This window comes from Nyctereutes procyonoides, unplaced genomic scaffold (genome assembly GCF_905146905.1).
Source record: "Nyctereutes procyonoides isolate TBG_1078 unplaced genomic scaffold, NYPRO_anot_genome, whole genome shotgun sequence".
Classification (NCBI taxonomy): Eukaryota; Metazoa; Chordata; class Mammalia; order Carnivora; family Canidae; genus Nyctereutes; species Nyctereutes procyonoides.
Window position 1 is genome coordinate 16,579,925 of NW_026575137.1, and position 5,913 is coordinate 16,585,837.

At 42.3% G+C, this 5,913-nt stretch overlaps 1 pseudogene; it reads left to right on the forward strand.

Annotated features, from left to right (window-relative positions):
• Nucleotides 1-1,311: 1,311 nt before the first annotated feature.
• LOC129495689 (transcription initiation factor TFIID subunit 10-like) lies at nucleotides 1,312-2,450 on the forward strand (annotated as a pseudogene).
• Nucleotides 2,451-5,913: the final 3,463 nt, after the last annotated feature.

The window sequence follows — 5,913 nt, forward strand, 5'->3', positions numbered from 1 at the left end:
GATTTTCTCTTAGGATTTGCTAAGGGTGGGAGCCCTGGGTGGCGCAGTGGTTTAGCGCCTGCCTTTGGCCCAGGGCGCGATCCTGGAGACCCGGGATCGAATCCCACGTCGGGCTCCCGGTGCATGGAGCCTGCTTCTCCCTCTGCCTGTGTCTCTGCCTTGCCTCTCTCTATCTCTGTGTGTGACTATCATAAAAAAGTAAAAAAATTTTTAAAAAAAGGATTTGCTAAGGGTTTATCAGTTGTGATCTCTTCGAAGAATAGATTTTTGGTTTTATTAGTTTTCCATATTTATTTTTCTGTGTTTTTCTAATTGCTGTTGTGTCTTTGTGTTTGTCTTTCTGTTTATTTTAGGTTTAATCTGCTCATCATTTTCTATCTATTCTATTGACACCTAAATGGTGTCAATTTATGTCATTGATTTTAACTTTTTCTTATTGTCTCACATAAACATTTAAGGTAATAATTTTCCTTTAATTATGGCTTTAGATGCAGCTCACAAATTTTCATCTCACATTTTCAATGTCATTCAGTTTAAAATATTTTCTGATTTTCTTTCTCCCATACTTGTTTATAAATATTTATAAATATTTGGGACTTTCCCAGTTGTCAGCCCCTTCAGGGTCAGTGTCTCTCTCTCTCTCTCTCTCTCTCTCTTAAATCTTTTTTAAAAGATTTTACTTATTTATTTGAGAGAGAGAGAGAGCCTGAGTGTAGCAGGGGAGGGACATGGGCAGGTGTGTGTGTGGCGGGGGGCAAGAGCACAAGGGCAGGGGTGGCAGAAGGAGAGGGACAAGTAGACTCCCTGCTCAGCAGGGAGCTGTCCTGGAGCTTTAGCCCAGAATACTGGGATCATGACCTGAGTTTAAGGCAGATGCTGAACCCCCACTGAGCCACCCAGGTGCTCCCTAATTCCAGTCTCTTCGGGGCCTGTCAGTCTTTCACCTCTGCAATGTGATTGTTGAAGGCTGAATTCTAAGATGGTTCTCAATGGTCCCCCACCTCCTGGTATTCATGCCCTTATGTAATCCTCTCCCCTGAGTGTGGGCTGCACCTAGTTACTTGCTTCTAACCAGTACACCACAGCAAAAGTTATGGCACGTCAGTTCTGTGATTAAGGTACAGCATGTCATGACTTCCGTCTTGCTAGCAGACTTGCTGGCTTTGATGAGCAAGCTGCCATAGTGGAGAGGCCTGTGTGGCAAGGAACTGAGGACAACCTCAAGCCAACAGCCGACAAGGAAGGAGGCCCTCAGCCCAACAGCCCTTGAGGGACTGAATCCTGCCAACAACCAGGTAAGTGAATTTGGAAATGGATCCCACCTACTTCCGCCTTCAGGTGAGACCCAGCTCTGGCTGATTGCAGTCTTATGAAAATACTGAAGGAGAGGGTCCATGCGTGGATTCCTGAGCCACAGAAACTGCAAGGTGGTGAAAGTGTCATCTTAAGCTGCTAAGTTTTGGTGTTTAGCATCAATACATAACTAATATATCAACTCTTGGTCATGAGTGCTTATGCATACTTCTGGTGCCACTCCCCTGTGTAGCTCCCTCTTCATAGGTACCCTGGAAATTCCAACAGCCCTGGAAATTCCAACAGCCTTACCAGCCCAGAACTCTGATCTCTGTATATATTTGGGTATTTTAAGAGAAAAGATTGACTTACAAATGTCTTCATATCCTCCACAGATCTTAATTTAATATGAAATTTCTAAGACTTTTCCTTTAGTATTTATTGATTGGCATGTTTTCCAACTTGAACTGCCCTGATGCATGGCTTTTTTTTTTAAGTTTTAATTTTAATGCCAGTTAATTAACATACAGGGTTATGTTAGCTTCAGGTGTACAATACAGTGATTTAACACTTCCAAACCTCACCCAGTGCTCATCATGACAAGTGTCCTCCTTGATCACCAGGAGCACATCTTCATGGGAAGTCAGGAGACCCCGTGCAGGGGGGGTTGAAATCCCAAGCCTGCAGCGGGGGGACCTGCGGCTGGAGCTGCGGCAGGGGGCACGGGACCGGTGGCGGCATGGGGCTCCGCGTCGGGGGGCAGGCGGCACCCCCGGAGGGGGTCATGTCTAACGGTTTGTGTACTGCCGAGTGCCACCAACGGAGACGTGAAGCCGGTGGTGTCCAGCACGCCTCTGGTGGGCTTCCTGATGCAGCTGGAGAACTATTCGCCTATGATCCCAGATGCAGTGGCTGGTTACTACTTGAACCGTGCTGGCTTTGAGGCCTCGGACCCACACATAATTCGGCTCGTCTCCCTAGCTGCCCAGAAATTCATCTCAGATATTGCCAGCGATGCCCTACAGCACTGCAAAATGAAGGGCACAGCTTCTGGCAGCTCCCGAAGCAAGAGCAAGTACACTCTAATCGTGGAGGACTTGACCCCTGCCCTCAGCCAATATAGCATTAATGTGAAGAAGCCGCACTACTTCACCTGAGCCACCGAACCTGAATGTACTTGTCTGTCCCCTTGTCCCCACACCAGCCTGTTTTCATAATAAACTTTATTGTGGGGGGGGGGAGAAAGAAAAGAAAAAAAGAAAGAAAAGAAAAAGAAAAGAAAAGAAAAGAAAAGAAAGAAAAGAAAAGAAAAGAAAAGAAAAGAAAAGAAAAGAAAAGAAAAGAAAAGAAAAGAAAAGAAAAGAAATCCCAGGTCTTCATGAACCATGTACCTCACACCTCACACACAGAGCTCAACTGCACTGAGTCACTCCTTCAGCTTCTAGACCTGGATGGACTTCCATCCTGCAGCTGTGGAATCTGGCTTCCCCAGTGGCTTCCAGGGGTTTGGATGACTTGGTGTGGCAGTGCAGGGGAATTAGCTCGCCATGGGGTCAACCTTACCTAATAGGAAATGGTAGATGGGAGTAAGCCGGGCAGATACATTTTTTCTTTCTTCCTTCTTTGGACTTTTATGAAGTCTAGGAAAGTCCCCTTCTAGAGAAGTCCCATAACCCCAGCAAGTGAACCTGTTGAATAATCTGCAGAGATGTTGAATAACATCTCTCTGTGACTCATTAAAGGCCTGGCCAGCATAGTAACAAATCACATAGCACTGCTTTATATCTTTCTGTGTCTTACTTCTACTTTTCTTCCCCCTCACCTCCTACTAGGCTCACACTACTCAAAGAAAGCAACCATACTTTAATCCTTGCCTTAGGCTCACCTTTCTAGAGAACCTAGGCTGAGGGAGAGATGACATCATGGCTGATCTTTGCTTTGTGTCCATCTCAATGAACAATTTCTGAGGAGTATACTTCAGTATAACGAATAGAACCATGACTTACCCTTGATAATTCACAGAGCCAATTTCATGTATTACTTTGTGTCCCATTCTGTTGTTTTACACATCCTCCCCATTTCTCAAGCTCTATGCTGATGGCAGTGAATGTTAGTATAGAGCAATGGAGGAAAGAATCAAGTTGAAGGCAACTTGAATGAATATGTTGTTGACATTTTGCTCTTAGCAAACTGGGTCATTGCACTATTCATGCCAGTCCTTGGGTTATTTTCCCAAAAAATGATTGAAAAGAGAATGTGAGTGATATGTGCTGTGTTGATTAAAGCCTATGTCACATGTCCACTCATGGGTTACCTGAAGTCTATGGGATGAGGGTAGAGAACGTGCAGTTTCCTTATTACAATTCAAGCTGGTCACTTGAAGAAGAGGGGGAGGTAGATGCTGAGTGGCCAAAACATTCGATGTCTGTCATACTACCTGTGTTGCTTTCTCAACACCTAGTGCCCTGTCTACCTCATTGTGTGACTTTGAGAAATTTTTTTGATCTCTCTGAGCCTCACTCTGTCCATCTATAAATTGGGGATGATAATACTTCACCAGGCTGCTGTTAGACTGTACATATAGAACCTAGCAAACCTGGCAAAGGTTAGTCCCTTTGCTTTTCCAACCTCTATCCTCTTCACTTTGCTGCTAAAACCCTTCAACATTTAGTCAATACCCACTTTCCATTAATTTCTCACCATTTGTTTAGTTCTTAATCTTTTTGCCTCATTCACTTCACTAGAAGGCCTCTGAGCAAATGAGCTCTTCTTGGGCTTCATCTTATTTAATCTCTCTGGAGCATTTGAAGCTCTTGATTCCCTCCTTTTTTTTCAAACCTCTTTCCTTCTTTAGCTTGGAGGAGAGAGTAACCAAAGGGATCAACTGTGTCAGTTATTAAACTATTGTCTCTCAGTTTTAACCCATTCTCTATACTCTACTGCTGGAGACTTCAACATTCCTCTTGTAATTAATAGATAAGCAAGTAGGCAGAAATTCATCAAGGATATAGAGGTCCCAAATAATACTATTGACATAATAAATTGACATTTCTAGAACACTCCACCCAACAGCAGAATACACAATAGTTTGATGACTGACACAGTTCATCCCTTTAGCTACTCAACATTCATAACCACTTTTCTACATGTTTTAAACTTCCATACAATAACAAAAACTTCTTTATGCTTTCACCTGACGAAAGGAAACTAGTTTTGTACAACTAAAAACATTTCTCATCTTCTCCCCAAAATGAAGAAATAAAAAATTTCAAAAGTTATTGAATCAATCTTTATGACACAATCATGATAGATATCTCTAGGCTACATTAATTACTTCTCAAATACAGTTGCAGTGCTGAGGACTTTTTTACCTAAAGGTGAATCGTAAAGTTAATTAACATCATCAATCCCTATATAGAATAATAAGGGAAAGGAGAAGAGTTGAGGGAAATACAAATACACACATGCACATACACGAATAATAATTAGCACAGATACTATTATAGTAGATATTATATGCATACACACCCACATATATATGTATATATATATACATGTACACACACGTAGTACACATAACAAGAAGGAAATATGCTTCACTGTTAGAGTCTTCATGTCTATAAATGGCCACAAGTAGCTGTTAGACTTTCTTCTCCCCCTATTATTCCATGTTTTCTTTGCCCTTAGCCAGAATCTCAATTGGTCAGAATTATTTAATTGAAAGAGTGACTCAAACTTTCATTCCTAAAGGATCTGCATCCTCAGTAGCCCTGATTTTTTTTTTTTTTTTGTAAATTTGCATTAACTTTTACTCTTGGATATGGGAGTATTAAGAAGCAACTGGGACTTCTGGGTGGCTCAGTAGTTAAGCATCTGCCTTTGTCTGAGGGTGTGATTCCAGGGTCCTCAAATCAAGTCCCACATCAGGCTCCCCATAGGGAGCCTGCTTCTCCCTCTGCTTATGTCTCTGCCTCTCTGTCTCTCATAAATAAATAAGTAAAATCTTAAAAAAAAAAAAAAGGCAACTCAGAGAACTCCTTAGGTTCCAGATATAATCCTCCTCACTCTCATTGTGTAGCAATCTACTCACCTTTGGTAGTTGGGATACTAATACTATTCTTTGCCTGTTGATTCAGAAGTACAAGGAACCCAGAATAGCCAAGTTGCATTTCAGCTTCCAATTTAATGGAACTTTTGCTGTGTCTCATGGTGGAAGCATTTCTCTCTTGAGAACCAAGACCTCCAAACCAGTAAAATTCAAAGTTGCAGGGGATGCAAAAATTCTGAAGGAAATTGTTAAGTGCAATAGTGCAAGAAGCTGCTCTCTTCTTTTTTTAAATTGGTTTTAATTGAAGTTCAATTTGCCAACATATAGTATAACACTCAGTGCTCATCCCATCAAGTGCCCTCCTCAGCGCCTGTCACCCAGTTACCCCAAACCCCTACCCACCTCCCCTTCCACAACCCTTTGTTTCCCAGGGTTAGGAGTCTCTCGTGGTTTGTCTCTGTCTCTAATTTTTCCCACTCAGTTCCCCTCTTTTCCCTTATAATCCCTTTCACTATTTCTTATATTCCACATATGAGTGAAATCATATGATGAGGGGAGGAGGGGCAAGACGG